General features: G+C 42.6%; 1 non-coding gene across 1 annotated transcript; it reads left to right on the plus strand.

Annotated features, from left to right (window-relative positions):
* The first annotated feature begins 5,104 nt into the window (after positions 1 to 5,104).
* On the plus strand, positions 5,105 to 5,211 carry LOC115869330. The gene has a single exon (XR_004046138.1). It is a non-coding gene; the product is annotated as a U6 spliceosomal RNA (small nuclear RNA).
* The last annotated feature ends 5,442 nt before the right edge of the window (positions 5,212 to 10,653 follow it).

The raw sequence follows: 10,653 nt of genomic DNA on the forward strand, positions 1-10,653 counted from the left end.
GTTTCTGTTAAAGTCAGGAACATAACAAAAATGCTTTCCAGTACTTAAAAGTTGGACCCAAAATTTTAAACATCGCTTTAAAATATTATCTGAAAATAAAATAAAGATGATTCAGGAGTAAGAGGTAGAGTAGGAAATAAATAATACGTATTTTCATAAAATATTACATATAATATTTTAAAAATATCACATGATAGAACAAGTATTTTAAAATATAGCAATAGACTGTCTATTAAGTAGGACCCAATTTGAAAATGTACAATATTTCAAAGGGGAAAAAATGCAAAAATGCCCATGTCCTGTGTGCCATGGGTGGGAATGGACAACAGTGGGCTTTGAGGTGGCCGCTGCATCCGGAGAAATGATAGGAAATCCATCCAAAATAATTGAGGATGGCTCTAGCCACATTGAATATTGGAGAGAACTTCTCGATGGAACAGGAGAACGTGAAGACTCTTAGCGCAAACAAGCAATGGAACACTGCACCAATAACCCCAGCAGGAAGGCGCCAGGATCGCCGCAGGGAGCGGCATCGCGGACCCAGACCTGGAAACGTGCTGACTCAGCGGAACCCGACAGGCGCAGGTAACCTCAACTTTCGCGCACCGGGGGCTAGTGGGTTTGACGCACCAATCTTTGGTCAGCAGCTCAAAACTTAGCAAACTGTGACGAACTCATCTCACGAGGACTCACTTGACTAGTAACGATATAGGGTTTCCTCCACTTAAACATAATAAAGTTTCACACTATTCAGGGGTAAGAACACTTTTCTAAAATCAAAGAAAGGTAATGTAGGTGACCTACAAAACAATGAAAATCAAATTGCTATCAAACTTTTCATCAGTTTCTTTGGTTTACAATAAGGAAACAATGCATCATATTCAGACGGTTGTAAAGGAACATTAGTAAATGTGTGTGTATATATGTGTTTATATATATACACACACACATACACATTCCTGCCCTAAGTGTAGTTCACTACCAGTAAAAGTACCAATAATTCTTCTGGCAAGCAAATTTGCCGTCTGAATCAAGAATTTTAAAAATTCTTATATTTTTTAATCCACCTTGGAATCTCGTCCATAATCAGATATGCCATCAGGAAGCCCAAATGCTCATTGCCATATTATTTTTTATAATGAAACCAGAAATAGCCAAAATATTCAAAATATTTAGGAAGGTTAATGAATCATGTTTCTGCCCTATGATAAAAGATTTGCCACTAGTTAAGAGAGCAAGCCAAAACGGCCCAAACCATAGTGACGTTTCTCTCACTTAAGGAGAAATCAGGAGGCGGAAAGCGCAGTGAGTGCAAAATGTTATTGCAGAGGCTGTTGCTTTTCCCCAATATTCACGTGCTCTCTTCCTCAGAAATAGAACCTTGATTTTTAGATGGGGCACATGCCAACACCCAACCCCCCCCCACCCCAATTCGCCATCTTTTCCAGACTCTCTAAATACTAAATGTTAAGCAATGAGCTATAAGCTGAAGCGCTTCATACAACTTCCAGAAGGAGGAAGCATTAAGTGGCAGAGGAGGCGGGGGATGCCTGTCCCGCTTTAGACACACTCCTTTCTGATCACTGGGATTCAAAAGCGATCACTGGAGATGACACCCCCGTCTTGGGCTCCGAGAGGAAGCCATGTCCTGTGAATGGCAGGGCAAGAGAGGCAGACACTTGCTGTAGAACGCCTATTTCTGGATTTTTTTTCTTCCACATCAAAGAGACCTAAGTTACTGCGGCTGTCATGGAGTCGAATCCAGCTCCTGGTCACCCCGTGGGTGCGTAAAGCGGCGACATAGAGTTTTCAAGGCTGCGACCTTTCCGAGACGATCACCAGGCTTGTTTGTCCCGCCTGAGCAGCAAAAGCAGCCAGGACCTCCCAACCGTGGTCGCTGCGACAACCTGGTCCACCAAGCGAAGGCCAAGAGGCAGCAGCATTCGGTGCCATGCTCTCTGTTCCACCTGCCTGGACCCCACCCGTGGCCCAGTGCTGCAAGAATCTGGGTTTGAGGGCTTTAAAAACTTTCTGGGGAAATAATAACCCAAAGGAGAACTAGTTTCCCTTAAAACACACACACCTTATGGGATCATAAGATATACGTGCAGTTGAGCATAGTCCGAGTAGATGTTAGACCTGTAAATTGAATTAATCAAATGAAAAAGCACGTAGTAAACTCATAGTGCTGGTAGAATTAAAAGAGAATAAGCCCAACAGATTTTCTATGGAGCGCTGGAATTAGATTAGTCTGGTGCTGGATTAAAGAACTGAAAGAGAAGGGAGGAGGAAGAAGAGAAGAGAGAGCTAATAGGAAGGAACATTTTGAAGTGGCGTGACTCCCTGCCAGGAGGGGCTGCAGCACACAGGAGAGTCCTGTTTCCCCTGCGTGGGCGCTGCCCACTTCTCTTACCTTTGATTTTTGTTATTAGCATGATTATATTTTCAACAGGTGTTCCTACTCTGCAGGAACTAGGTGGGTGCTCCTCTGGGTGATATGTGCATGGAGCACACAGGCTTTGCCTGCATGGAAGCAGGTGTTGAAAAGTGGATGCTTCAGCTATTATGATCATTACACTGCCATCAGTAACCACCACTTAAAATCTTCTGCCACTGAAATGGGTCTCAGGTAGCTGTTTAATATCCAGGTGCTGGGCTATTGATGAGAGAGAAGTCAGACCCTGATACTTCTAATTTCAGGCTAACTCGTGCCAGATGATAGCAAAACAGATGAGGATAGATTCATGTCTCTGGGCCTGTCCTGAGGACAAACAGAACTGTCCAGTAAGTTGTTGTGGAAGTTACAAAATTTGGTGTCAATTTGGGACTTGAGAGGATTAAGAGTGAAGGAGTGGAGTCTAGTCTGTCAATTGGGTCATAAGTCAATGAGGCCTCTGTATGGGCATGGCCTTCTCCTGAGAATTCTGGGGCCTCCTGTATTTCCTCCTTGGAGGCGGGAGACACTCTCTCTCTAGGCTGACTCCCTGAGAGACGCTCTACTGACAAGACACATGGCACTACGCTGATAGACCCCGTGCCCTGGGAACTGGAGAAGCCCACATGGAGGCCCCTACCATGGCTGAGATGCTTACAAAGCCACTTGATCCACAAGACTTTGCACCCACTGGCCTGTGATCTTCCTGGATATGATTCATGAGTCTGAAGAGGACTTTATAGATTGGTATCAGATATCTGTGACAATATCAGACTTATGGACTGATTTGGACTGGGCTGGGATGTTTTCTCAATATTCAATTGCTCTTGTATATAAACTCTTTCTTATACACATGTGAGTATGCCTATGAGTTTGTATTTGATTCTCTAGTCTACCTGGACTAACACAACTGTCCAGTGACCATCAGGCTTAGGAGAAAATGGACAAGATATAATGGACTTGGACTTGAACATGCCAATGATCGTGAAGCTAGTACAGGACCAGCCAACACTTCATTCTAATGTACATAATACCCTGTAAGATTTTAATCTTAGAAATTAACAGAGGGAGAACCAGGCTGTGAACTGATTGACAGGCTAGACGACACCCTTTCACTCTTATACCCTCAAGTTGACACAAGATTATGTAACTACCACACTCTCTTTTCCCAAATCCCCCCGCCCCACTACTCTCATTAATACAAACTCACTGGCCCCTAAGCTTCTTATCCCAAATAGAAAGATCTTTAAAAAGCTCAACGTAGAAAGCAGGTATGCTGTATCAGGCAAGCTAAACAAAGAGCTAAATCCTGTGAGGGGTTTGGTTGTACACAAGCAGCCTCAGCAGCTACTCTGTTCTGTTGCTATTGTTGTTATTATTATAAACATATCTACATACAAATTTTGCCAATTCAACTTTTTACATGTGTACAGCACACACTGTAACAGCAAGTACATTAATTCTTTTGTAACTCATAAAACAGATGTGTTAGGCCAGGTTGATTAGAAAACAAAACCAGAGACACTCATATGTATAAGAAAGAGCTCTATATCAAAGAATAGTTGCATATTAAGAATACATCCCAGTCCAGTCCAGATCAAGTAGTCCAGTACTAGTGCATAAGTCTGACACTAGTCCATAAATCCCTCTTCAGCCTCATGCAGTCATGTGCAATGATTTAGAATGCAGGAAGATCACAGGCCAATGGGTGCAAAGTCTTGTAGCTCCAATGGTGGCAGATGCATCTCCAGGGTGCTAGCTGCCATCAAGGTGGCTCATAGTGGCTCATCAACAGGAAGGTGAAGCAGAGAGAGAGGGAGAGAGTTTCACCTCCAGAGAACCGTTTATCCCAGTAACCCTCCGATCAAGCTGCAACTTGATTGACAGGCTAAATTCTCCCACATGTTCCTAAGGGAGTAATGTTGGCACACACAAAAATACTAAGTATCACAGCATATAAGTACCAACAACATTTTCAGATTCGGGGATTTCTTGGGTGCCCTTCCAGCCCTCCCCCGTCCCACACACACACAGGGAAGGGGCTGTGTAACTGTATAACAGAAGGAAGTTCAGTGGTGAAATATTACTGTGTTGAGAAGTCATTATACAAGGTGGTGCCTCCTGAAGGAGTAAATATGTAACAATTGTGTTTCTTTGGGCTTCTGTATAGTGCGATAAGACTTGAAAGTATACTTCCTGCTTTATTATTGGGAAGGCGAAGTGTTTGAGATTCGGTAGATTCAAGTAAAGATTTTTCCCTATATCTCATCCCACTTAGCCTACCACCACAGTCCAATGGGACATATGTGCTCCATGTAATATTTCTCAAAAGTCATCATATATAACTATAATTTTAAAACACTCAGTGATTTACCATGCATGCCATTAGCAAAGGAACATTATGTCTGCAAAGTCTTGCAAACAAAAAACAATTTGGTAATGAAAGGGCTATTAATCAGCTGTGCAACCATACCATTAATCAGTGAGATTCTGCCATCACTGTAAATCTCTCTCTCTCTCTGCTGCCAGGATCATAATACAAAGCTATGTTCTTAAACCTACTCTCTTTTTCTTTGCATTTCACCAACCTGTGAGAGGAGGGAGCATTTCGGAGTCTCTAGATAAGGCTGTCTGCCCCCATAAAGATTTTCAACATAAAAAGATTGATGAGTGCTCGCTTCGGCAGCACATATACAAAAATTGGAACGATACAGAGAAGATTAGCATGGCCCCTGCGCAAGGATGACACGCAAATTCGTGAAGCGTTCCATATTATTTAAAAAAAAAAAAAAAAAGATTGATGACAACATATGTAAAAATGTGTTTGATAAAATGGATATATGTACGGATGGCGATATGAGCAGTAAGAGCCCCCAATAAAAAAAGAAAAAGGATTTGCAGCATAGGTTTCCAAACTAAATTTGGCCTCTACCCCCTTTCCATTATAAAAACAAAAAAAGGAGAGTGCCCCCGCTTTCCTCTTTCCCCGTCAAGAAATAACTTTTGTACTCTAGTCCATAATACAGGAAAAAACCTAGATATCTGCTTTTTGTAGACCCCCCCTGGAATGTTCCAGAACCCTGGTGGCGTAGGGCTAACAAGTTGGGTTGCTAAGCACAAGATCGGCAGTTTGAAACCAGCAGCCGCTCTGTGGGAGAAAGGTGGAGCTCTTTAAGGAGTCTCAGTCTCAGAAACTCACTAACCTGTCCTATGAACTCGTTTCGAGTTGGTTTACTGGGTGGCTCCAGCGTGCCAGGTAGGGGACAGTATTGCGCACTTTGGGAACCACTGATGTATGGTCTCAGAAACCCTGTGTTCAGGGTCCCTGTGAGTTGACTGGCTTTGTGGCAATGGATTTGGTGTTCTGTTTCTTCAAGCAACTCGGCAGTCACAGAAGGGCCCTGGTGGCTGCTAACCACAAGGTCCGCAATTTGAGGCTTTCTTGCTCCCAGGAAACTTTACAGCCTCGGATACCCACATGGCAGTTTTATTCTGTCCTCTCCGGTAGCTGTGGGTGGGAATCTACTCAACGGCAGCAGACTGGGGCTTGGGTTTAAGCCACCACAGTCCCTGGTTCATGTGCTCAGTTGCTGACTAAAGGGTTCAAAGTTGGAATCCATGCAAAGTCACCTTGGAAGGAAGGTCTGGTGACCCCTTTCTGAAAGAAATGAGCCCTTGAAACCCCTCTAGGTCACAGTTCTACTCTGGCACCCAGGGGAACACCATGACTAAAAGTTGGCTTGGTGACCCTGGCTCCAGAAATGCTGCTTTCAAGATTCGACACTGAAGTAACCATCCATTCCAAATTTCTCAAAATCCAGACAAGCTGCATTGTGTTTTGATTGAACACCCGGCATGCCTCTAGAATATCTTTCATTTATCTGTATAGTCGATTGTATTTTATAGGACAATGATTTTGTTGCATACTTTTTTGTAAAGAGAAAGAATGTTAGTAGGTCTTCCTTTAGCATGTTACCTGAGATTTGTTTTTTGTTATTAAGAGTTTAGGAAACTGTCAGCTTCATGACTCATTATTCATAATAGTGTGTGAACATTTTTCTTTCACCTAACAAGTTTCTTTCATATATGAACTAAAATTTTTCTAATGATGCATCTTGAATCTTAAATACCCTTCCCTTGACCAGACACACCATCTACAATGTGAGGCATTGTATTAGAGCTTAAATTCTGAGCACACAGTTTGCTGAAGACTATGGATTACAGTTAAAGCCCCAAATCCATTTGCAGAGGCCCTAAGTGGGGGATCTCTCTTGTGGCCTTCCCTGGATATGTCCTTGATGGAGATAACATTACTGGGGAGAGTGCTGAGGGTCGAAGAGGCAGGCATCATTCCCTATCAGCCATGCCTTGATCTGAAGATCCTGGACCAATTGTATAAGTTCTTCTAACATAATGCATGTGACCTAAGCATGGTCCTGTGCCCACTAATATAGTCCTACCTGTAACTATGACGTACTGATAATGCCACCAGTCATGGATTTGTGATAGTTTCCTTTGTCCAATATCTTATTTAACTAGCTTCCTGAATGTAAGCCCTTGGATGGAATTTTGGTTTTGTGCTAAAGGTCTCTCTCATCTGGATGATGTGTCTTTGTCTTTACCTCCTTTAAGAGAGTGAATGTGGTCCTTAAACTATATTTGAGATTGGGATCGCTCTCTTTTGTACCCCAAAACAGTACTCTTTGCAAGCCATGGAAAGGGCCTTGCAAGTGCTGGTTTAAAGTCCTCACGTGAAGCTTTAACTGTTTTGTTACATGCTTCTGGAGAGTTAATAATGTTTAAAAGACTGAAAATGACCTTGGCTACCACACTAGAGAGCTTGGACTTTTCCCCGTAGCTTGGATTTCACCCAAGATGTGTCGCAGAGTGTTGTTCTAAGAAAATTAGTGGGGTTCAAGAGCCAGGGATGGATTAGACCAGGAAGTTATTAATGTAATCCAGATGGGCAAAAAGCTCAGTGGTTAGAGAAACACCAAAAATTAGTGGGATATATGTATTGTGAATATATTTATTGTGAGACAATATGGTCAGAGAGGGCAGCTCAAGAAGACAAAGGAAAGTACTATAATGAAATGTGCAAAGGCCTAGAGTTAGAAAACCAACCAGGAAGAGCACATTCAGCAAATCTTAAACTAAAAGAACTCAAGAAAATATTCAAGCCTCAAGTTGTAGTACTGAAAGTTTCTATGGGAAAATATTGAGTGATGTAGGAATATCAAAAGAAGATGGAACGAATACACCATCACTGTACCAAAAAAGAACTCGTCGACATTCAACCATTTCAAGAGGTAGCATATGACCCAATGGTACTGAAGGAAGATATCCAAGCTGCACTGAAGGCATTGCAAAAAAAAAAAAAAGGCTCCAGGAATTGACAAAATAGCTATTGAAATGGTTCAACCAGTTGATGAAGCACTAGAAGCACTCACTTGTCCATGACAAGAAATTTGGAAGACAACTACCTGGCCAACTGTGGCAATTACATCACTTTCATGTCAACTTGAAGATATAAACATGTAGGGGTGGAGTCTAGCCTGTCAATCGGGTCACAACCTGATAGTCCTTCCTGGTGGGTGTGGACTTTACAAAAGGAGGGTCCTAGAAGCTTCCTCTCTCTCGCTGCCTTGACCTTCCTGTGGACAGTCACACTGATGAGTGCACCAGCCCTGTGATGCTTCCACTACCACTGAATCCAAAGACCTTTCTCCCATGGCCTGTGATCTTCCTGCATTCCCCATCACTGCATGTAGCTGTATGATTCTGAAGAGGGATTTATGGACCAGTATCAGACTTGCGGACTTGAATTGGACTGTACTGTGATGTTTTCCTGATAGACAATTCTTCTGCGACAACATTCTCTTGTATGCATATATGAGTGTCTCTGGATTTCTCTAGTCAACCCGGCCTAACACACCAACTGACTGGAAGAGATCTATATTTGTACCCATTACAAGGAAAGGTGGCCCAACAGAATGCATACAGTATAGAACAATATCATTAATAGCACATGTAAGTAGATCATTCAACAATGGTTACAGCAAAATATTGACAGCGAGCTGCCAGAAATGCAGGCTGAATTCAGAAGAAGACATCATATATGTTAGACTGGATTTTCTAAAGAAACAAAATCAGTGACATTCATATATATGTAAGAAGGAACTTATATCAAGAAGGCATCCCAGCCCAGTCCAACTCAAGTTCATGGGCCCTCTGCTAGCCAGGAACCTCTTCAGACTGACATAGTTCCAGGTCAATGATGCAGAAAGCTGAAGTGTGGGACGCAGAGAGATCACAGGCTGGTAGGTGCAGAGTTGCATGGATCTAAAGTCTGTGGAAATGTGGCAGGTTGTAAATACCTCTCTGGATTAGGTGGTCCACATATGGCCATTCCTGGAGGCAGGCGCTGAGTCCCAGCAAGCAGGAAGGCAAAGGGACGAAAGAAGAGCTGTTGTTTCTTTTTTATCTCTCTCTTATACAAAAGGCCACACCTCGAAGAAGTGTTATCCGGCTCCCATTTTATTAACAGGTTGGACTCTACCCCTACACTGTCATACAAATTCAAGTTGGCATAAAATCTAAGTACCACAATATGGAACAAATGATTTCATTGATGATGTCAGATGGATCTTGGCTGAAAGTAGAGACTATCAGAAAGATATTGTGTTAGTTCGGGTTGACTAGAGAAACAAATTCAGAGATACTCATATATATGTAAGAGCAAACTCTATATCAAGAAGTAATTGTGCATCAATAAAACATCATAGCCTAGTCCAGATCAAGTCCATAAGTTCAATATTAGCCCAGAAGTCTGATGTTAGCCCACTAATTCCTCTTCAGACTCATGCAACCTATACAATGATGCCAAATGCAGGAAGCTTGCAGGCCGGTGGGTGGAGAGTCCTGTGGATCCAATGGTTGTGGACACATCGCCAGGCCTCTGGCTGCCATCAGCATGGCTCCATGTGGCTTGTCAATAGGAAGGTGAAGCAGAGAGAGAATGCTGGTCCTCCTCCAGAGGAAAAAGAAGAAAGTTCCCAGAATCCTCCTGGTGGGTGTTACCTTGTGACCTGATTGACAGGCTAGACTCCACCCCTACAGTCTGTTTACCAAGTTGACATGAAATTATGTAACTACCACAGCTGCTTTGTTTTATTGACTTTATAAAGGCATTTGATTTTGTGGATCATGACAAATTATTGATAGCTTTAGAATGGGAATTCCAGAATACTTAATTGTGCTCACGCGGAAACTGAACATGGACCAAAAGGCAGACATTCAGACAGAACAAGGGAAGACTACATGGTTTAAAATCAGGACAGGTGTGTTGACCAAATAATCAGAAACACTGAATTATATGAATAAGAGTGTGGTATCAAGATTGAAGGAAGGCTTATTAACAACCTGCAATATGTAGATGACACAATGTTGCTTGCTGAAAGTGAGGATTTTAAGCACTTAGTGATGAAGATCAAGGATTGCAGACTTTAATGTGGGTTACAATTTAGCACAAAGGAAACAAAAGTCCCCACAGCTGTTCTAATAAGTAACATCATTGTGTTAGTCAGGGTGGACTAGAGAAACAAACCCAGGGAGACTCAAATGTGTATAAGAAAGAGCTTTATAAACAAAAGCAATTGAATATTGAGAAAAGATCCCAGTCCAGTCCAGATCAAGTCCATAAGTCTAATATTAGCCCATCTATTAAACACTAGTCCATAAATTCCTCTTTAGACTCACACAGCCATACAATAATGCTGAATGCAGGAAGATCACAGGCCAGTGTGTGCAAAGTCTTGTGGGTCCAGTGGCAGTGGAAGCATCTCAGTGCTAGCAGGGTTTTCCATGTGGCTCCAGCTCTAGGGCTTTAGCGTAGCTCCATGTCTTCTCAACACGAATGTCTCACGTGGAATGTGTGTGTGTCCTGCCTCAGTGAGCTATTTATCTCCTTAGCGCCTCCAAATGAGGTCATCAAGCTGTTACCTAATTGACAAGCTAACTCCACTCCTTCACTCAAGTCTCAGATTGACAACAGATTATGTAACTACCGCACTCATGATAGATGGAGAAAACATTGACTCATGGAAGCAGCAGTCAAGAGCGCAAATTCCATAGTGCATTAGGTAGATATGCTGCACAGACCTCTTTAAAGTGTTGGAAAGTCTGGGGGACAGACAACTGAAAAGTGGGTGAAGGGAGAC

Source organism: Echinops telfairi, unplaced genomic scaffold (genome assembly GCF_000313985.2).
Source record: "Echinops telfairi isolate 266 unplaced genomic scaffold, ASM31398v2 ScPeMD7_23;HRSCAF=83, whole genome shotgun sequence".
NCBI classification, from domain to species: domain Eukaryota; kingdom Metazoa; phylum Chordata; class Mammalia; order Afrosoricida; family Tenrecidae; genus Echinops; species Echinops telfairi.